This window comes from Rhinopithecus roxellana, chromosome 9 (assembly GCF_007565055.1).
Source record: "Rhinopithecus roxellana isolate Shanxi Qingling chromosome 9, ASM756505v1, whole genome shotgun sequence".
Lineage (NCBI taxonomy): Eukaryota > Metazoa > Chordata > Mammalia > Primates > Cercopithecidae > Rhinopithecus > Rhinopithecus roxellana.
Genome location: NC_044557.1, coordinates 131,155,535 through 131,178,542, shown reverse-complemented (window position 1 = coordinate 131,178,542; position 23,008 = coordinate 131,155,535). Strand labels below are relative to the sequence as shown.

Here is a 23,008-nt window from a genome sequence, read left to right as displayed (position 1 = left end):
GAATATAGAAGTAATAGCAGAGGAATAGTAGCAGTGGAAAATAATTATGAGAACTGGTATATGCAAACAGATGCCAGGCACTAGCTATACATGATCTCCTTAATCTCCCCAACAACCTTGAGGTCAAAACTACTTTCAAGAGACTGTTTTACACAAACTGACTTAAAAATACTCTTTTTACAAGGTACATGATATATAAATGTTTCAAACCCTTCTCCCAAATCATGAATCAAACCCAATATTGTTATTAGCCCATTCTTTTATTGGCTTTCTCATTTTGAATGACATTTCTGTTCCTGATTATAGGATTTTAATCTCATTAGAGTCCTACATAACAAATCCAGAGGTAGATTTAAAAGAAAAAAATCACACAATTTCAAATTATTTCAGGAAGGCAACCCTGGGATTATTCACTAGTTCAGCAACTCAAACCAAAATTACACACTAACAATTACCCCATTAAGGAGCTTTGCTTCCTTTAGTGAAGCATGCTTATCCCATAAGTATGAAATTTATGTTTACTCTACCATTATAGGGGAAAACTTGATTTAAAAAAAAATAAAAGACTGTACAAGAGCTCAAGGTGTTAGTACGGAATTGGATGGTAATCTGCTGAGTCTAGGACTTGTATACTGAGACCTGTGAAAATCTCATTACTTACCTTAGCCCACCATCCCCATATGCAGCTCAAGTGGCCCTCAGTCTTCCTAGCTGTGTATTCTACATTTAACTTATTAATTTGGATTCGGACTCATCCAAATCATGCCAACTCAGCTTGCAAACTCCTCGCTCAGATTACATCTTGCAGAGGTTTTATAAACATATTACTCTAAGAATTACTAACATCATAGTATATGAGGCTAGAGTGATATGATAATCACCCCTCATATCTCCAGTAAACAATTCACTCTAACAACCTTCGTATAAACTGATTATACATATAATTATCATTTTTAATGTTCATCTTGTTCAAACAATGAATTAGATACTATAACAATATAATGCATTAGCATTTTATTCTTTAAGATGCTTCCCTACTGTGTACCTTAATTAAGGAACAAGGAAAGCATCCCAACTACATTTATAGTCTTAGTATAATCTAAAATTATCTTCTCACAAATATGAAAGTCTTTGCTATTGCAAATATCTTAGGTTGAGTTCCTTCAGAAGCCAAACCTAAAAGATTTGAATGCAAGTAATTTGGCATGATTCTGGAATCCATGTCTACTGTGCTTAAGGATACCACACCCTGTGCTGATTCATCTAAATACTATCTGTCTCTGAAATATCCCCAAACATATGTATTTATTCCACACACATAGTCATCGGTTTCAGTATTGTGTGTGTGTTCATTCCCCAAGAAACAGAATGCATTCTCAAGCAGTAAAACTGGCCCAGGGCACAACACTGTGCCTCTTGGCTAATGGGCCTTAGCTACTATAGAGCACCATCACCTTCAGCCAATCTACCAAAGCTAATATGTCTCCATATTGTTGGTTTCTCTTTTGTCCATGTATTTTGTGTTTTGTGAACAATTTTGACCCATACTGTCTCAAAAATCAGTATGCAAGTAAGAGTGCTGGATGTGTGACAAAATTAAAACCTAGGAGAATCAACCTGAACATTGAAAGGCAAGAAGTTTTAGCTCCCTAGGCAAGAAGTTTTATCTCCCTTGAGGCATCATCAAGTAAGTGGTCAAAGACAGTAAGAGTCTTCTATGTGGAATCATAAAAAGAACTCAAATACACAGAAAGAGAATGAAACAGTGGTTACCACCTGCTGGGTGGGGGCGTGGTCAGGGAATGGGAAATGTAGGTCAAAGAATTCAAAATAGTAGATGGGTATGATGAGCAAGTTTAGACATCTATCGTACAGCATGAGAACTAAAGTTAATAAAATTATATTGCATATCTGAGTTTTTTGTTAAATAAGTGGATTTTAGCTGCTGTCTTATCACAAAGAATTAACTATCTGAGATGACAGATATGTTCATCTCCTTCACTACCGTAACCTTTCTACTATCTATTAATATATGTATCCCACAACATGTTGCAAACCTCAAATATATACAATAAAGAGCATTTTAAAATAATAAACATATTGATAGTACAACAGGGTGACTATAGTCAATAATAACTTAATTGTACATTTTAAAATAACTAAAAGAGTGTAATTGGGCCAGATGTGGTGGCTCACGCCTGTAATCCCAGCACTTTGGGAGGCCGAGGAGGGTGGATTACAAGGTCAGGAGTTCGAGACCAGCCTGGACAATATGGTGAAACCCCGTCTCTACCAAAAATACAAAAATTAGCAGGGCATGGTGGCAGATGCCTGTAATCCCAGCTACTCAGGAGGCTGAGGCAGAAGAATCACTTGAACCCAGGAGGGAGGGTTGCAGTGAGCCGAGATCATGCCACTGCACTCCAGCCTGGGCGACAGAGCAAGACTCCTTCTCAAAAAAAAAAAAAGAAAGAAAGAAAGAAAAGTGTAATTGGAGTGTTTGTAACTCAAAGGATAAATGCTTGAGGAGATGAATACCCCATTCTCCATGATGTGCTTATTTCACACTGCATGCCTGTACCAAAGCATCTCACATACCCCACAAATATATATACCTACTATGTACCCACAAAAATTAAACATTAAAAAAGTAATAATAATAATAAATACTAAAAAAGTGGGAGAAACATATTTGTAACATTTATCTCACCTAAAGACCTAATATTCCTAACAAATTTTAACTATTAAAATTGAGGAAAGAGAGCTAGGTGTGGTGGCACACACGTGTAGTCCCAGCTACTTGGGAGGCTGAGCTGGGAGACTCACTTGAGCCCAGGAGTGTGAGTCTTCAGTGAGCTCTGCTTGTGCCTGTGAATAGCCACAGCATTACAGCCTAGGCAATCTAATGAGACCCTATCTCTAAAATAAAAATAAATAGAGGAAAGAAACTATGATACATGCACACATCAAAATAATATGCAGCTTTAAACTACAATAAACAAGAGCAGTATAAACTAAAAGCAAAAAGAATAAAGGGCAGTGAAGGTGAAGATCAGCAGTCACATGGGATTGGTGAAGGGAGCCTGCTGACATTCTGAGGACATCATAAACAGACTGCAGCCCAGGAAGACTGAGCAACAGCTGGGTGAGTAGAACCAGAAAGAACAAAGGCCAGAGGCACATCATGACTTCAGGGGATTTGAAGAGAACAGAGAGCTGTTGCCAGGACTGCCATTGTACAAACAGCATATTCCCTTCCAATGTTACTTACATAGAAAGAAGGAAGGGAGAAAGGAAGGGAGGGAGGAATGGAGGGAGGAGGAGAGAAAGGAAGGTAGGGAGGAGGGAAAAGAATAAAGGCCTGGAATTTCCCCATTCTGCTGACTCTCAGAGGGTGCAGAGCTGAGGCTTCCTCTGTTCCTGCATCCTAAAGGTCCTCTGATCACATCCCCTTGCTCCCTCATTCTTGGCTAGCTGAGCTCCCATCAGCACCCACCACCTGAGTGTTCTAGGGTACATTTCAAAGGTGCAGAAACTGGGGCCAAGAACACGCACAGAGCCATCTCAGCATAATCACTCTGCAGGGACAGAGAAACGTGAAACCTCTGCAAAACCAGAATGGCAGCAATCACGATCAAATGAGTAGACACTGTAAATCCAAGACATGGATGTACTGAGTCAGGAGATAAGAGATTTGAGGGAGGGATACTATACTGTTAAATTACAGTCATTAAAAATTGTGCTTTGTTTGTTTAGAAGAAAAATATTAAATTCATGACAAATATTTAATACATTTAAAATTATCTGAGATGTAATGTTTCCCTCCTTGCAAGTCTGCAGTACTGCTCTGCAGTTTTCATTTAACACAGCAAGTTCACACCTTGTGGCAGAGGCTGTGTTAGGTACTGAGATCATGGACATGACTGAGAAATAGTAACTTCCCTCAAGGAGCCCAGAGTCCAGTGGGACATCATCCAGGTCATTAATAACAGAAGCATTTGCTCTGAAACTAGGATTTTACTAATTGGAGTTTTATTTCATTTTTAAAATCCTATACCCAAGAATTTAAAGACTTTCTCTAGTAAGTGAATTACAGAAAGCTTGCTTTGGGAGATACTCAAGCAAATATTGATCTGACCATTAAAAGAAGCTCAGACTATCAGGATAAACAACATTATAAATAGTAAAGTCAAAACAAAGTCAACAAGGAAAAGATCCAAGTCAAAATTCTGTCTTTGCTTTTAAATAAAATGAAGTATTTTTATTCTAGCATCTATTTTTATCAAATATTAGATATATTAATTCATCTGTCAATAACCTAGCTATTACCCATCTTCTTCTGTAAAGTACTGGGGTGTTAGAAAATGTAAGCACCCTTAGAAATAGTATAATTTAGTTGGAGAGAAGAAACAGACAACAGAAATGTTAAAAGATATAGATTAACAACATTTCAACATAAGAAAATCTCAAGTCAGTGTGTGATTAATGGCCAAACGGAGCAGGGCTATTGCAATTTACGAAGGAAAAAAAATGAACATTTCAGATGAGTGTATATTTAAGCAAGATCTTGAAGGACAAGTAAAATTTGGACACAAAGGAAGCAGGAGGGCAAAAGTGCTACTGTACAGAAGTATGGTAGGAAAAGACCATAAATAAGGTAAGTGGTGAATTATTTGAGATAGCAGAGATTGAGTAATATGGACAGCTTTCAATGTCGAGCCAGGAAATTGGATTTTATCCTCGGCAATGGGAAATGTAAGGAGCCTCTGCTAGTGTTTGAGCAAAGGAATGATATAAGGTGGTATTTTAAGAGCTTTGTCTGACTTTACTATGCAAGAATTAAAAGGAAGTCGATGGATAAGAAAAACCCAATAGTCCAGACGTGAAGTGGTAAGGATCAGAAGTAGGTTGGGACAGTGGACAGTAGTATGAGAGGTTTAGGAGAAAAGATTCATAAGACTTGATAAGTTATTAGAGACCAGGGGATTCACTGGTCTCAACAACAGGTAGCCAAGGGGAAAAAAAAATCATTAATGAAATTAAAAAGTCAAGATGGAAGATGTTTCGAAGAGGGTGAAAGCTAATGGAAGTAGGTCATAAAACTGAGGTAAAAGCACTAATCATAGGACTTAGTGTAGTGAGTGGTATACACTCTTTGGGGAAAAAAATCGTAGTAAATGTAGTGTGTTTTGGGGTTTTGGGGCCATTTTTATTTTGTTTTGTTTTGTTGCTGTTGTTGTTTTTTAGATGAAATCTCACTCTCTGCCCAGGCTGGATGGAGTGCAGTGGCATGATCTTGGCTCACTGCAGCCTCTGCCTCCTGGGTTCAAGCGATTTTCCTGCCTCAGCCTCCCAAGTATCTGGGACTACAGGCATGCACCACCACACCCAGCCACTTTTTTTGTGTTTTTAGTAGAAATGGGGTTTCATCATACTGGCCAGGCTGGTCTCAAACTCCTGACCTCAAATGATCCACCTGCCTTGGCCTCCCAAAGTGCTGGGATTACAAGCATGAGCCATTGTGCCCAGCCAATATACTGTTTTTAAATAATATATTTTTCCTAACTATAAAGTAACTTAAGTTCAGTGCACACAAATTTGGTATCAAAAAAAATCGAAAGAAATAAAAGTCATTCGGAATCCTACTACCCAAAGATGGCTACTTTCACAGATGTCTATCCTTTGAGTCTTTTTTTTCCCATGTCAATAAAAATAATAGAGCCGACATGGGGGCTCATGCCTATAATCTCAACACTTTGGAAGGCTGAGGCAGATGGATCAGCCTTGGCCTATCCTCTTGAGGTCAGGAGTTTGAGACCAGCCTGGCCAACATGGCAAAACCCCTCTCTACTAAAAATACAAAAATTAGCTGATTGCGGTGGCATGCGCCTGTAATCCCAGCTACTCGGGAGGCTGAGGCATGAGAATCACTTGAACCCAGGAAGCAAAGGTTGCAGTGAGCTGAGATCGCCCCACTGCACTCCTGGGTGACAGAGTGAGACTCTGTCTCTAAATAAATAAATAAAATTTTTAAAAATGAGTGGGAAAAGGAGTAGAGGAGAGAGAAGAATGGCTAAGATTTATTGACCGCCTATTACATTCCAAGCATTAGTCTAAGGTCTTGACATATATTAACAGTTATTCTTTGCAACAATTCTATGAGCTAGATAATATTACTATCCCTTTATGCAGATGGAGAAACCAGGGCCCAGAGAGATCAAGTCTGCTGAGACTGCCTCACTTGTTGTGAAGTGGGCAAGCAGCAGACATGGCACCCTCTGGGAGTCATGGTTTCCCTGGCAGTCCTGGTGCTATTGCTTTGGAGGACATGGAAAGAAACAGAACAGGTGGCAGAGAGATGTATGCATTATCATGGATGAGAACTGAAGACAGTTGCTGGAAGGAGACTGGATTATAGAATTTTGTGCCCTGTGGTACCCCGCTTGTCAAAAGCTTCCACCAGAATGGGAAAGTTTTGCTGAATGGGGAGAAGTTCTTGAGGTTAATGTAGCAAAAGTAGATGTCGCAGGGCAGCCAGGACTGAGTAGACAGTTCATCATAACTGCTCTCCTACTATTTATCATTGTAAAGATGGTGAATTTGGACACCATCAGGGTCCAAGGACTAAGAAGGACTTCAGAAACTTTATAAGTGATGAAGAGTGGAAGACTATTGAACCAATTCCATCATGGTTTGGTTCAGGTTCTTTTCTGATGAGCAGTATGTCAGCACTCTCAGCACTCTATGTGGATTAGGATTTGCCATGCTATTTTACTGAAGACCTTAGATTACTGGTTTGGAAATTGTATACAGTTTTTGCTTTAGCAATTCTGCTTTCAGGGCCGTTTTTAGGACTCTTTATGATATTTGTGTCAGATTGCCTTTGTCCTTAAAAAGGTGCATACTGCAGCCATACTTGTTATATTAGTTCATTCTTGCACTGCTCTAAAGAAATATCTGAGACTGGGTAATTTATAAAGAGAAGAGGCTTAAGTGGCTCACCGTTCTGCAGGCTGTACAGTAAGCATGACAGCTTCTGCTCAGCTTTGGGGGAGGCGTCAGGAAACTTACCATTGTGGCAAAAGGCAAGGGGGAAGTTGGTTCTTCACATAGCCCGAGCAGGAAGAAGAGAGAGAAGGAAGAAGTGCTACACACTTTTAAACAACCAAATCTCACAATAACTCATTCACTCTCTATCATGAGAACAGCACTGAGGGGATGGTGCTAAACCATTCATGAGGGACAACCCCTGTGATCCAATTACTTCCCACCAGGCCCCACCTCCAACACTGGGGATTACAATTCGGCATGAGATTTGGGAGAGGACACAGATCCAAGCCATATCACTCAACCTCTGGCCCTTCCCAAATCTCACATCCTTCTCACATTGCAAAATATAATTATCCCTTTCCAACAGTCCCCTCAAAGTTTTAACTTATTCCAGCATTAACTCAAAAGTCCAAAATCCAAAGTCTCATCTGAGACAAGGCAAGTCCCTTTGGCCTATGAGCCTGTAAAATCAAAAACAAGTCAGTAACTTCCAAGACACAATAGGGTACAGGAATTGGGTAAATACTCCCATTCCAAAAGAGATAAATTCAGTAAAAGGGGCTTCAGACCCCTTACAAGTCCAACAAGTCCGAAATCCAACAGGGCAGTCATTAAATCATAAGCTTCAAAAGAATCTCCTTTGACGCCATGTCCCACATCCAAGGCACTCTGATGCAAGGGGTGGGCTCCCAAGGCCTTAGGCAGCTCTGCCCTGTGACTTTAGAGGTTTCAGTCCCCAAAGCTGCTCTCATGGACTGGCATTGAGTGCCTGTGACTTTTCCAGGCTGAGGGTGCAAGATGACAGTGGATCCACCATTCTGGGGTCTGGAGGATGGTGGCCCTCTTCTCACAGCTCCAGTAGGCAGTGCCCCAATGGGGACTTCATGTAGGGACTGCAACCCCACATTTCTCCTCTGCACTACCCTAGTAAACAGTCTACATGAGGGCTCCAACCCTGCAGCAGGCTTCTACCTGGACATTCAGGCTTTACCATACATCCTCTGAAATCTAGGTGGAGGCTCCCAAGCCTCAGCTCTTGTGCTCTGTGCACTAACAGGGTTAACACTGCATGGAAGCCTCCAAGGCTTACAGCTTACACCCTCTGAAGCATCGGCCCAAACTGTACCTGGGACCTTTTGAGCCATGGCTGAAGTTGGAGCAGCTGGGATGTGAAAAGTAGTGTCCTGAGATTGTGCAGGGCAGGGGGCACTGGGTCTGGCCCATGAAATCACTCTTCCCTTCTAGGCCTCTGGGCCTGTGATGGGAGGAGCTGTCACGAAGGCCTCTGAAGTGCCTTCAAGGCCTTCTTCCCATTGTCTTATCTATTAATATTTGTCTTACTTTTAACTATGCAAATTTATCCATCCTGACTGAATTCCTCCCCAGAAAATGAGGGGTTTTTTTTCTACCACATTGCCAGGCTGCAAGTTTACCAAACTTTTGTGTTCTGCTTCCTTTTTAAATATAAATTCCAGGGCTGGGTGCAGTGGCTTACATCCGTAATCTCAGCATTTTGGTAGGCTGAGGCAGGAGGATCACTTGAAACCAGGAGTTCGAGACCAGCCTGAGTAATGCAGTAAGACCCTGCCTCTACTAAAAATACAAGAAAATTAGCCAGGCATGGTGATGTGTGCCTATAAACCCATCTACTCAGGAGGATGTGGTGGGAGAATCACCTGAGCCTGGGAGGCAGAGGTCTACAGTGAGCCATGATCATGTCACTGCACTCCAACCTGGGGAACAAAGCAATATTCTGTCTCAAACATTATATATATATATTCAAGTTTCAGGTCATTTTTTTGCACACACATATAAGCATAAAATGTTAGAAGCAGCCAGGCCATATCTTGAACACTTTGCTGATTAGAAATGACTTCCACTAGATACCCTAAATCATCTCTCTCAAGTTCAAAGTTCCACAGATTCCTAGAGCAGAGGCACAATGTAGACAGACTCTTCACTAACGCATAGCAAAAGTGACCTTTACTCTAGTTTCTAATAAATTCCTTATCTCCATCTGAGACCTCATCAGCCTGGACTTTATATTGGACTTTATTGTACATACCACTATTGGCATTTTGGTCACAACCATTTAACAAGTCTCTAGGAAGTTCCAAACTTTCCATTATCTTCCTGTCCTCTTCTGAGCCTTCCACACTCTTTCAACCTCTACCTATTACCCAGCTCTAAAGTCACTTCTACATTTTCAGGTATCTGTATGGGAATGCCCCACTCCTCAGTACCAATTTTCTGTATTAGTCCTTTCTTGTACCACTCTAGAGAAATACCTGAAACTGCATAATTTATAAAGAAAAGAGGTTTAATTGGTTCATGGTTCTATAGGCTGTAAAGGAAGCATGATGGCTTCTGCTTGGCTTCTGAGAAGGCCTCAGGAAAGTTACAATACAGGCAAAGGCAAAGGGGAAGCTGGAACTTCACATGGCCGACGCGGGAGGAAGAGAGAGAGGGAAGAGGTGCTACACACTTTTAAATAACCAGATCTCATGAGAACTCACCCACTCACTATCACAAGAACACCACAGAGTGGATGGTGTTAAATCATCCATGAGTGGCCACCCCCATGATTTAATCACCTCCCACCAAGCTCCACCTCCAACACTAGGGATTACAATTTGACATGAGAGTTGGGTGGGGACACAGATCCAAGCCATAGCACCAGTCCAAAAAATTATTACCAGAATCTTCTCAATCTTTTAACAACGTGGAGGAGGAATAAAAGGTGGATGAAGAAGTTTCCAAAGAGGAAGCTGAAAGTAAAGAAGGAATAAAGAAAGGCTTTCCATAGAAAACCATAAATTGGCCATGGATAAATCCTAATTTTTATAGTTATCCTAATATTATGATTTTGACAAAAATAGAAGATTAATCATTTCTTTTGGTTTGAAGTGAAATGTTACTTGCTTGTATACATATTGCAGGGCTCAGACTAGACTGTCATTAGATTGAGAGTCTACATTCAGAACATAAAAGCACTACGTATAAAAGTTTGAAATACGATTTAAGCACAGTGTGGTGGTTTAAATAGTTTAACTTTTGAAAAAACACTGCCAAGGAGTGTGTTTGTTTAATAATAACCTGTTTCAAGTCTGAGTTTTGAAAATTTATATTTTACAAGTATTATATTATTGGAGGTATTTAAGAAGCTTACTTTAGAGAAAAAGATTTCTCATCTAGTACAGTTTTTCTTCGTTTCACTGTATGAAAAGAAGAAGATACTTCCCACAAATAAAAAGAAATATTCCACAAATGGGAACTTTGCCCATTGTCTCAAGAAGTGTGTATTTCAGTAACAACTCTGTGGTCTTTTTAGAGATATAATCAAATTTTTTTCATACTTTTAGATTATGCAACTAACAAAAACTACATTACATTAATTATAGTTTTCTACACACAATAATGCAGGATACGCTATTGATTTAAGAAGTTTTTATTGTCCGTTATATTCTCTTGATTCCTATAAAGGTTGTATTAATCCATTCTCCCACTGTTATAAGAACTTACCTGAGACTGAGTAATTTATAAAGGAAAAGGGTTTAATTAACTCACAGTTCAGCATGGCAGGGGAGGTCTCAAGAAACTTACAATCATGACAGAAGGGTAAGCAAAAATGTCCTTCTTCACATGGCAACAGCAAAGAGAGGTACTGAGAACTCACTATCATAAGAACAGCATGAGGATAACCAATGATTCAATTACCTCCCACCAGGTCCTTCCCAAAACGTGTGGGGATTATGGGAACTACAATTTAAGATGAGATTTGGGTGGGGACACAGCCAAACCATATCAAAGGTTGATTTCCTTTTTTGTATTTTTCTTATTTGCCATGGATTCCATTTTTTATTTTTCAAATTAGATAAGAATTTCCTGAAAATATTTTTCATGTTTTGGTAAATGGTATTTTTTGTTGTTGTTTCAAACTAAAGTTTACTGAAAGATCCATCAAATTGAGTTATCTGTTGATAATTTGAATTTTGGTCACCTATTTAAGGTTTTACATTATTGTGCTGAACTTCTATTTGAACTTTTTTCTTTTTCTTTTTTGGATGTAAAGGTGAACATTCCTGATTTATCTGATTTGGAAAAGCCTTGGTATTCTACATTCTGAAAATTCACAAATGCTTGCCTTTTTTTTTTTTTTTTTTTTTTTTTTTTTTTTTTTTTTTTTTTTTTGAGACAAGATCTCGCTCTGTCACTCAGGCTGGAATGCAGTAGCACAATCACAGATCACTGCAGCCTTGACCTCCCAGGAGAAGGAGGAGGAGAGGCCTGCCCAAACTAGCATACTGCCTCTTGCATGATATGCTTTATAGCTTATACCAGTTTGAACAGATAACAATGGAACACATTCATTCATTCATTCTTTAGCCAAGTCTCTAAACTTTGCTAGTCTGTATGAACAGCAGAATTCCTAGGGAAAATCTCACCAAAGGACTACCAACTAGCATCTTTTCTTTAATATATTTATTTACCAGATGGCTGCTCTCCCTTTGATTCATTGGGACTTCTCAACTTATTGAATCCAGTAGTCAGCATAGGCTACATTACGCTGCAGTAACAAGCAGGCTTAAATATCTTAGGGTTTATAATCACGAAGGTTTATTCCTCGGTCACAATTCATAATCCATTCAAGGGTCATCTGGGATATCTGCTCCATGACTTCTGATTCCAGAACCCAGGTTGATGACACCAGAATGTTGCCACCCCTGTGACAGAGGAAAAGGGTGTTCCCCTGGCAGTTAAGTGTTCTGGCCTGGATATATCCCTTGCAGAACTACATGGGACTGTTTGTCTAGAATTTGTTACATGGCCCCATCCAACCCCAAGGGGGCCAGAAAGTACATTCCTACCCTGGGCCCAGAATGAGGAGAACCCACACTTGTGAACAGACAATAATGGAACTTATACACCTTCACTCTTTCTTTAAACAATCCCCAAACTTTGTTGCTCTATAGGAACAGCAGAATTCCTTAGGAAAATCTCACCAAAGAGCTCCCAACTGGCATCTTCTCTTTAACACAATTATTTACCATGACTTTACCTTACCTATACACAGCTCACATCCTAAGTCCTCAGAACCCTCAGGTCCGTGTCACACCTTGACCAAGATTCTATTGCTAACATCCCTTCAAGGCAAAAGTTGTCAAATATAGATATTTTAAATTAGTAGAGCTGTAAAGACCTTAAGGAATATTTGGATCCCTCCTATAGATAAAGAAAAATCAATCCAAAGTAACTCGTATAGCTAGTAAAAAACTAAAATCCAAGAGTCTTTTTTTTCCTAATTATTTCCTCAACAATTCCTTGGAAAGCAAACAAGAAAAAGATAGATTTCACCTCTTGTGAGATTTACTGTTTGTATTCAAATCAACTGTGAATTTCATAAAAATGGAAATCAATGCTAAAATATTTTACAGCAAGGTACATTACCATAGATCTTAGTCTTTCTCCGTTGCTTCTTTTTTTTTTTAACCAACATTTTATGATTTAGAGTTTCACATCCTCTGACAGATTTTATTTTAATTACTTGTCTGGAAAGTATATTCATTTGAAAGCAAAAATAACCTAGATGGTGGTATTTGATGAATGTATTTATGTGAATCTCCCAGTGCTTTTCCTTTGGCTTAACTGACACAAGACTCCCAAGTCAAAAAAAATCAGTAGTCACTCACCCGGAGTGACTCCAGGATCCTCAGAGAGCAAACAGTGCAATCTCCCATTTTGTGAATCTCCACATTCACAAAACGCAAAAGCAAAGTCTCAAACCTCATCTTCCACCTCCAAACTCAGTGTTCCTTCCACCGCCTCGTGTCGCCTCAAGCTTTATTATTTGAAACAGGCTATTTCATTTCTCTGTTCCTCAGTTTTCCCAGTTAGAAAATGAGAGAGTAGGACTTGCTAGATCAAGATTTCCCAAATGCATTTCAAAGAACATCAGTCTGCGAGGTGATTGAGGGAGTAAGTTTCATGGTCATGTAAATTTGAGAAAAAAATACCTTATCCTTCTCCTGGAGATTAATAATGGGGAACAGCACAATAAAAACCTTAGGAAAATTCTTCAATAAAGAAAAACATTTAATGTCAGCCTGATGCAGTGGCTCACACCTATAATCCCAGCACTTTGGGAGGCCAAGGTGGGAGGATTGCTTGAGTCCAGGAGTTCAAGACCAGCCTGGGCAACACAGTGAGACCTCATCTCTACAAAAATAATGAACAGAATTAGCCAGGCTGGTGGTGCATGCCTGCATTCCCAGTTACTCAGGAGGAGGAGGAGATGGGAGGGTCACTTGAACCCTGGAGGTCAAGGCTGCAGTGAGCTGGGATTACACCTACAGCTTGCTCTATAGCCTGAGCAACAGACCAAGACCCTGTTTCAAAAAAAAAAAAAAAAAAACACTAACTAAAAAAAAAAGTTTTAATGTTGTTGAAACGAACATTTCCTGAATGTATCTGGTCACAGGAATATTTTTGTGTGTGACTCTTACCAACATTCTGCCGCCCACTCTGACCACTCTCCCTGCCTCAACTCCCAGTAAGACCAGCCTCTTCCTGCTGAGGCTTCAACACACCAAACACCTTCCTACCTCAGGCCTTTACCCCTGTCACTCCTCTCCCTGGAGGCCTCATCTCCTCGAAGAGATCCTCCCTGGCCACCACTCTCCTACAAAGAGACCTACTTTGTTTGCTTTTTCTTCATAGCCCTTATCCCAGACAAACATTGCATGATGTATGTTTGCCTCTTGCACCAGCATGGAGGCTCCCTGAGGCAAGAACTTCATCTTGTGCATCAGCATAACCTCCAGCACCCACAGCTCTGTCTGAGAAAAATATTTGTTGAATGAATTAATTAATGAACCAATCAATGAAGCCTGTGAGCTTCATGTTCTATAGAACATACAGTATTATTGGCTGGGCACAGTGGCTCACACCTGTAATCTCAGACCAGCCTGGGAAACATGGTGAAACCCTGTCTCTACTAAAAACACAAAAAATTGGCCGGGTGCAGTAGCTCACACTTGTAATCCTAGCACTTTGGGAGGCCAAGGTGGGTTGATCATCTAAGGTCAAGAGTTCGAGATCAGCCTGGCCAACATGGTGAAACCCCATGTCTACTAAAAATACAAAAAATTATCTGAGCATGGTGGCATACGCTTGTAACCCCAACTACTTGGGAGGCTGAGACAGGAGAATCACTTAAACCTGGGAGGCAGAGGTTGCCGTGAGCCAAGACCACGCCACTACCCTCTAGCCTGGGTGACAAACTAAGACTGTATCTCAGAAAAAAAAAAAAAAAATTAGCCGGGCATGGTGCCGGGTGCCTGTAATCCCAGCTACTTGGGAGGCTAAGGCAGGAGAATGGCTTGTGAGCTGAGATCGTGCCACTGCACTCTGTTTCAAAAAGAAAAAAAAATGAAGTCTTGTTAGCAAACCAGTGATATTAGCATAGCATCACCTGGACCCTTTTTAGAAATGCAAATTCTCAGCTTCCCTCTACCTTCTTGGAGTGGAGCCCAGCAATCTGGGTTTGAACAAGCCCTTCAGGTGATTCTGAAGCTCAGTAAAGTGTATAGCTGGGTGTGGTGCCTCACATCTGTAAACCCAACAATTTGGGAGACCAAGGTGGAAAAATTGCTTAGGTCAGCAGTTCAAGACCACCTGGGCAACATAGCAAGATTCTGTCTCTACAAAATTGAAAAATTAGGCTTAAGCTGGAGGGTCACTTGAGCCCCAGAGTTTGAGGTTGCAGTGAGCTATGATCATGCCACTACACTTCAGCCTGGGTGACAGAGCAAGACTCTGTCTCTAAAAAATAAATAAATAAAATAAAGTTTGAGTTCCACACTCCCTTCCTCACCGCTCCACTGGGGAAGGGGATAGGAAAGAAAGAAATCTCAAAGAGCATCCAAGAAGAAATGTTGAAAAATAAGAATTCTAACTACAGGAAAAGAAGGTTGGGAGAGAGTTGCCTTCCTTGTGGGAGCAAGCGAGAGACCATGCAAAAATTGTCTGACTAGATATATGTGAGTTTTTCACTGCCCTCTGAGGCTAGACATTAGAATTCTCAAGAAAGAGCATAAAATAAAATCAGTCCTGTAAGCAAGACATTTTTGCTAACATCTAAAATCTATACCTTAAAAATTACCCAAGTTGTAAGCTTTTTGTATTTTGTTTTTTGTTGTTGTTGTTGTTGTTTGTTGTTGCAGTTTTTTGAGAAGGAGTCTCACTCTGTCACCCAGGCTGTAGTGCAGTGGCGTGATCTCAGCTCACTGCAACCTCCACCTCCCGGGTTCAAGCAATTCTCCTGCCTCAGTCTCCCAAGTAGCTAGAATTATAGGCACGGGTCACCATGCCTCTGGCTAATTTTTGTATTTTTAGTAAAGGCGGGGTTTCACCATGTTACCCAGGCTGTTCTCAAACTCCTGACCTCAGGTGATCCACCCGCCTTGTAGTTTCTGAGTTTATTTATTTCTCTGATGCTCTTATTAGTATTTGTGTATGCCTTTTTCAGCATGCCAAGGAAAACAAAGGGAAGGTGGTTGGTTATCTGTTTTGGTTATTAGCACACCAAGCAGGAGGCTACCCACTCCACCTTACGCCTAGGAGGTGAACACGGAAATTGTGCTGAAATAAAAGTGAGACATTCCAAGGAGAGGTGAACACACATGTCAGAGTCCTATTCATGAGTTTCTCACCCAACCTGCAGGCTGGGCTCCTGCCAGAGAAACCTTGACACTTCTGGATTCTCCTGGATGAAAGAAGAGGGTGAGCTCTAACAACTCCCTGTGCTTTATTAAGATAAATATGTTCACAAGCCAGGTGTTAACTCCTTCCTCTTATCAGAGAATGACAGTCATCATTCAGGTTTGGGTGGTCTTATAGGCAGCAATGACTGAGCATAAAAAGTGATGGAGTGCACATCCGAGATAACTAAGAATCACTATTCTCCATTGAAGCAGAAGGTGACAGGCTGTGTTCCAAAAGATTGTTTGACACGAGCCACACCCTGCCAGCCACTAGTCTACTGGACAACTAGCAACCAACCTTTTTAAAACACAGCTTGGAGCAAAGGAGGATTTCTAAAACGAACCAAAAAACTCTCATGGGTAAATCCCAATGGCTACTCTAATGTTCTCAAATAAATTGCTACTGGCTCCCCTGAAATCCCCCAGGAGGGAGAGAGAAGAGAGGAAGCAGCTTCGGTACCTTTTCCCCAAGACTCAAATGGGCTTCAGTAGAACCTATGATCCCAAAATAAGAGCTATTTCTAGTTTCACTCAAGAAACCACTCAATTTGAAACCACTCAATTACATTAAACATATTAAATATGTATACAAAGTATATTAAAGTTATATTAAAACTAGGCAGAGGGCAAAGATACAATGAAATATGGCGTGAGAATTCTTCATGCCAACTTTTATGGAATTCCAAACATATTTCCTGCAGGTATAAAATTACAAAAAGCACTTAGATTGCCAAACCAGGCCACAGCCGTCGACTCAACATACAGTGGTATACACCAGAATTCCAATATGCACTAGAAATACAGCCCCCTTCTCCCACTTAACAGCATCCAGAAGTTTCTCTTCATATAGTACATCTGCTGGGAAAAAGGGAACAAGTCCCACAGCAGCGTTGGGGAGGCTCAGGGTCCTAGATCACAGAAGTGTCCAAATTGTGGAGGTTGGTATAAGAAGCGAAGCATGGCAGACAAGAAGCATAATTAAGGAAGACTAAGCCATAGTCATTCCTTTGAAAGGAAACTCTTGCTTCTCAGTAGGATTTCTCCAAGACAATAGTTTCCAAGCTTAACAGATCAACAGGATCATCTGGATGCTTTTAAAAAATGCAGATTCTAGATTCTAGAGCGTGACCACAGTCCTACTAAATTAGACTCCCCAACCCCCGCCAGAGGAAGGTCCATGAATCTGCAATTTGAAGGATGTGCCTCAGATGATTATGATGTTCATACATGTGTAAACATCCACGCTAGGGTTTTTGATATCAGAATCGTGGACTAACATTACACACTACGCATCACAGTTCTCAAGCATCCTTTAAGCCTTGGCTTACACATCAATTCCTCTTAATGATCTTCCTATTTAAGCACCCCTCCCTAAATGCAATATATAGTTTCCTTGATTTCTTGCCCTGATTTGTAAATCCTTATTGTTTACTTGTTTATTGTTTGTCTTCACATGAGAGTCTAAGTTCTACCAAGGCAGTCCTGCTTCCTGCTAGGACCCGGCATCTAACACAGAGCATGTGTATATCATCTTTGGTGAATGAAAGTACACTGAAGCCATTGATCTTGTTACATCTTATCTCCATGTGTATAACATAGATGGTGTAGAAGTTATTATGCCTAAATTGATGAGGTGAACCAGAACAGTTGAGTGGCTCAAGACTGCAGAGGAGCAAGTGCAGGAGCAAGCCTAACATCCAGGCTCAGGCTTCCAGATCTACCTCCACTCCCTTCCCACTATCTCATCCACCTCCCTTTAGAGAATATCAAACCTTGGCTCCAGTTTATCAATATCAAACTCGCTGAAGAGCTGGTGCCTATGTCTCGAGGTCTTATATTTATTTGCCTGGCATACAATTGTGCAACTCAGAAGCATAAGACCCCAGAAGCTTCTGGACAAACCTTGAACACATTCTATGCATTTAACAAAGAAATTACAAACACGATGTAGAGTGGGAAAACAGAAGTTCATTAGAAAATTTTGGCTAATACTGCCTAAGCAATTTATAGATTCAATGCTATTCCTACCAAACTACCAATGACATTCTTCACAGAACCAGAAAAAACTACTTTAAAATTCGTATGGAACCAAAAAAGAGCTTGATTAGCCCAGGCAATCCTAAGCAAAAGGAACAAAACTGGAGGCATCATATTACCTGATCTCAAACGGTACTACAGGGCAATGGAAACTCAAAAGACAGAGAGAACCATTTGGCCACAGAGAACACAGAGAACCAACTGGCCACATCTGTGATCAATAAGAAATAAACATCTGGAATTAGAATATACATGTGTAAGAGTTTTTTTACATTTCATTTTATTTTTAATTGACAAATAATAATTGCATACATGTGTGGGGTACAATGCGATGTTTTGATGCATGTACACATTATGGAATGATTAACAGGATAATTGGCATACCTATTGTCTCAAATACTTATCATTTCCTTGTGGTACAACATTTAAAATCCTTTCTTTTTGTTATTTTGAGATATACAATACATTATTGTTAACTACAGTCACCAAGCTGTGTAATCAGACACCAAAACGTATTCCTCTTGTTTAACCGAAGTTTTGTACCCGTTAACCAGCGCCTCCCCTTTCCCCGTCCACTCCTGGCCCTCTCCCACACAGCCTCTGAAACCACCACTCTACTCTCTACTGCTATGAGTTTGACTTTTTTAGATTCCATATATAAGTGAGCTCATGTAGTATTTTTCTCCTAACCTGGCTTATTTCACTTAATATAATGTCTGCTAGGTTCATCCATGTTGTCACAAATGACAGAATTTCCTGGTTTTTAAGGCTGCATAGCATTTCATTGTGTATTTATACACTGTCCCACATTTTAAAATCCATTCATCCGTTGATGAACACTTAAGTTGTTTCCATGTCTTGGCTATTGTGAATAGATGTGTGAGGTGTTTTTTTTTTTTTTTTTTTTTTTTAATGAAAGCTTTTTTTTTTAACTTTTATTTTAGATTCAGGAGTACATGTGCAGGTTTGTTACACATTGTAAACTTGTATCATGGAGATTTGCTGTACAGATTATTTCATCACCCAGGTATTAGCCTAGTATCCATTGTTTGTTTTTCCTGATCCTCTCTCTCTCTCCTCCCACCCTCCACCCTCCAAAAGGCCCCAGTGTGTGTTGTTCCTCTCTATATCCATGTGTTCTCATTGTTTAGCTCCCACTTATAAGTGAGAACATGCACTATTTAGTTTTCTATTCCTGTGTTAGTTTGCTAAGGGTAATGGCCTCCAGCTCCATCCATGTTCCTGCAAAGGACATGATTTTTTTTCTTTTTTATGGCTGCATAGTATTCCATGGTATATACGCACCACATTTTCTTTATCCAGTCTATCATTGATGGACATTTAAGTTGATTCCACATCTTTGCTATTGTGAATAGTGCTACAATGAACGTACAAGTGCATTTGTCTTTATAATAGAACAATTCATATTCTTTTGAGTTTATACCCAGTAATGAGATTGCTGGGTCAAATGGTATTTTTGTCTTTAAGTCTTTGAAGAATCACCATGATGTGTGAGATTTTAATGGATAAATATGCTCCTGAAAGCTACATACCAAGTCTAAACTTTGACAATCATAACTAAAGGACCCAGGCGTGGTGGCTCATGCCTGTAATCCCAGCACTTTGGGAGGCCGAGGTGGGTGGATCACCTGAGGTCAGGAGTTTGAGACCAGCCTGACCAACATGATGAAACCCTGTCTCCACTAAAAACACAAAATTAGTCGGGCATGGTGGTGGGCACCTGTAATCCCAGTTACTCGGGAGGCTGAGGCAGGAGAATCACTTGAACCTGGGAGGAAGAGGTTGCGGTGAGCCGAGATAGCACCATTAAACTCCAGTCTGGACAAGAGCAAAACACTCTCTCTAAACAAATAAATAAATAAAGGAATTCATGATAAAGCAAAAGACTTTGTTACAATGTAAAAAGTTTACGTTTCCTCCTGAAAAAAAAAGTATGTATTTTAAGTTTTCATTTTTATATATCAGTTTTTCTTAAAGCAAGACAAGCTTAAAGGTTCAAAATTGAACCAGCATAATCTGAAATCAACTGATTAATAAAAATGCACCACAATCAACATGAATTTTTAGCCAAATAACTCAGATAGAGTGACAATTTATCTTTTAATTATCTGAAAAGATATCAACACCAAAGAGGAAAACGAATATTTCTTTTTTAACTTAAATACAATTGCCAACGAAATGTGCGAATGTTTTGTATGGCACCTAAATTTTAAAAAGAGAAAAGGACAAGCAAGTCATTCGAATACAGTCAAATTTTCCAAAAGAAAATTTGAAAAGATTTAGAATCCTTTGAGTCATTTAAAAGCAGCTTGGTCAGAACATTTAAGCACCCTGACTCCCCAAGGCTACCTACAAGATGATGATTGTAATCACCATACCATCGTTATGTTATTATGCCAACTTTATTATGATGATGATGATGCTATCTTTCATGCATGGAGATACAGCTACTGACCTAAGGAGTGTGTGTGTGTGTGTGTGTGTGTGTGTGTGTGTGTGTGTGTTTTGTGAGGAGGGGAAAAGGAAGGAGTACTTTTTTTGCTTTGGTTGTGTTTTGTTCTTTGCTAGGATGGGTGAGCATTGCTCTATTACCTGCCTCCTGGAGATCAGTAGCATCATTTGCAAGCTGACAGACAAGATGAGAGCAGGGGAATATGGAGCACAACAATGGGGACTGACTCACACATAACTCGTGGTCATGATCACAAGTCTCACTAACATTGTACTATGCCTAACCCAGTGAGGTCTCCAGCTACAGAGGCAAGATAACTCCCACTGAGAATTATAGCTGTGTACAGTAAAGCACCAGTGCATGGCTTAAACATCTGATTTCCATGCCAGGACAAAAAGTTTCCAGTGCCCCAGGCACAGGTGGGGGTTCTGAGAGCTTGAGGAGACACTGCATTTAGTGGAACTGGCCATGCTGGAAGGTAGAGCCAATGCAGATCAAAGCACAGCTTCCTGAAAATGCCGCAGTTAGGATCCAAGAAAATAGTACACTAGCATCTGTAGGGACTAGGCTGGGAGATGGAAGCGAGGTCCCCGGCAGTGGACATAAGCAGCGGGGCAAAGCAAGATGGTGGAGGAGTGAGGGTAAGAAACAGAGCCTCCAGAGGTCTTCTGAGCCACTGTAAAGCTGTTATCATAGCCTGAGGCCTAAAAGTGGACAGAAAGGAAGCTGGAGGGGTGCTGTTTCAGCTCCTGCAGTAAAGACAGAAGAAAGCCAAATTCTAACAAACACTGACCACTCAGCAAGTATGTGATATCATGGCATGAATGACGTTGACCAATTTCAGGAATCCAAACTTTATTTCAGACATCGTTTTCAACTTTTCAGGCAAAATATTTTATAAAAGTAATTAAGTAGAAAAATCAATTAATGAGGTCTTAATTTCCTTTCTTTGCCCATACAAACTCTGAATGGAGCACCAATAGACAATAAACTCACTACAGTTAGATAGAGAAGGAAGAACAAGAGACTTTAATAATAACTTACAAACTGTAATTTGACCTTGGATAAATAAGAATTAAAAGAAATCTAAAATTTCCTGCTCCGGCTGCAGCAAGGTTGATATTTCTGGAAGACACTATGAAACCACCCGTGAAAATGCTTTGTGGCCATTTCTTCTGCTGGTTTTTTTTTCAGTCTACATCCCCAAACACAATACACACAGACATTCGCAAGCACACCCATGAACACAGACTCTGTGCCTCTATGAGAGAAGTTAAGCAAAAAGGCCCATATCTGCATTTCCAGGGCATTGGCTCTCTGCTCGTTTATTCAATCCATCCCACCTTCCCACTTCTAATAAACTGCATGAGCCAACGTCTCAGCAGGCAGACTATCCATGAAAGTTCCAGACCCACTCCAGGAACCACAAAGGGCTCTGGAGTTATTCCCATATTCAACCAGATCTTGCCGGCTGGAGACACAACCAGAGATTTTAAAGTTCAGAACTGGATAGAGAAAACATAAAGATAGCCCATGAGCTTCCGTGTTTAGGGCTACTTCCCTACGCTCCTCAGCAATTAAACTTGATTACAACCAACAGCGCCTGTCTTAATTACCAGAAGCCCATAGCAAGAGCATCTCGTGAGGAAGCTATTTATAACCTGAAAGCTTTGTCTTCTTTCTCCCGTGTCACTCTTTGCTTTGTAGGGGAGCTCTCAACAGAATCTCCAGACACAAGGAAGCAGAAATTCCATGCATCCCTATGGGGGATGGGGTGGATGCCTAATGGAGAGGCTCAGCCCAGCCAGGAAGACTCTGGTGTAATGAAGCCCACATTTCTTATGCCTCTTGGTCAGGGTCAACCAAACACACAGCACCCAAGCAAGAGTAGTCAACATGGGCATACTGAGCAAGCTTATCCTGTGAGGCAGGCAGCCCGTTCAGAAAAGCCACAAGAAGAGCTGTACCCTGCCAGCTAAAATGAAAGCTAACACCACTCTCTTCCTGAACAGAATTAAATTTTAAAAGTAATGACAGACCACATTTTTGAGTGTTTAACCATGTGCCAGGCCAGGCCTTGTTTTAAGTGCATCCTGAGCACTGGCCCACATGATCCCTGCATTAACAGAGGCAGGATTGGGCACAGAGAGGTCACAGAAGCTGCCCCAGTTTGCACCACTGGCCAGGACAAAGTGGGAATTCAAACCCAGGCAGCTGGAACCCAGGGGCCACTCTCTTAACAAGATTCAACTACTTCGAGTATGCCAGCATCTGGATCTAGGCCACAGTAGGTGCAGAAGAAACCAGAGTATAGTTTTGAGAAGACCCTTTGCAGCCCTCTCATTCAATTCTATCCATTAACAAATGCGAAAACTGAAACCCAGAGATGTCAAGTGACTTGCTGGAGGTCACAAAGCTCACAGATCATCTTAAGTCATCCAGAATAAATGGTGCTAAAGAAATCCTCAAACTAGATCTTAAAGCCCTTGGGGATCAGGAGGTACTTCTTTTATTTCTTTTTCTTTTTCTTTTTTTTTTTTTTTTTTTTTTTTTTTTTGAGGCAGAGTCGTGCACTGTTGCCCAGGCTGGAGTGCAGTGGCGCGATCTCGGCTCACTGCAAGCTCTACCTCCTGGGTTCACGGCATTCTCCTGCCTCAGCCTCCCAAGTAACTGAGAGTACAGGCAC

General features: G+C 40.6%; 1 protein-coding gene and 1 pseudogene across 2 annotated transcripts in view; one reads left to right on the top strand and one right to left on the bottom strand.

Moving 5' to 3' along the window:
- SLCO5A1 (solute carrier organic anion transporter family member 5A1) overlaps nucleotides 1-23,008 on the bottom strand; it is a 160,974-nt gene that overhangs the window by 119,389 nt on the left and 18,577 nt on the right. The gene's annotated exons all lie outside the window — the stretch shown is intronic.
- LOC104671548 lies at nucleotides 6,269-9,856 on the top strand (annotated as a pseudogene).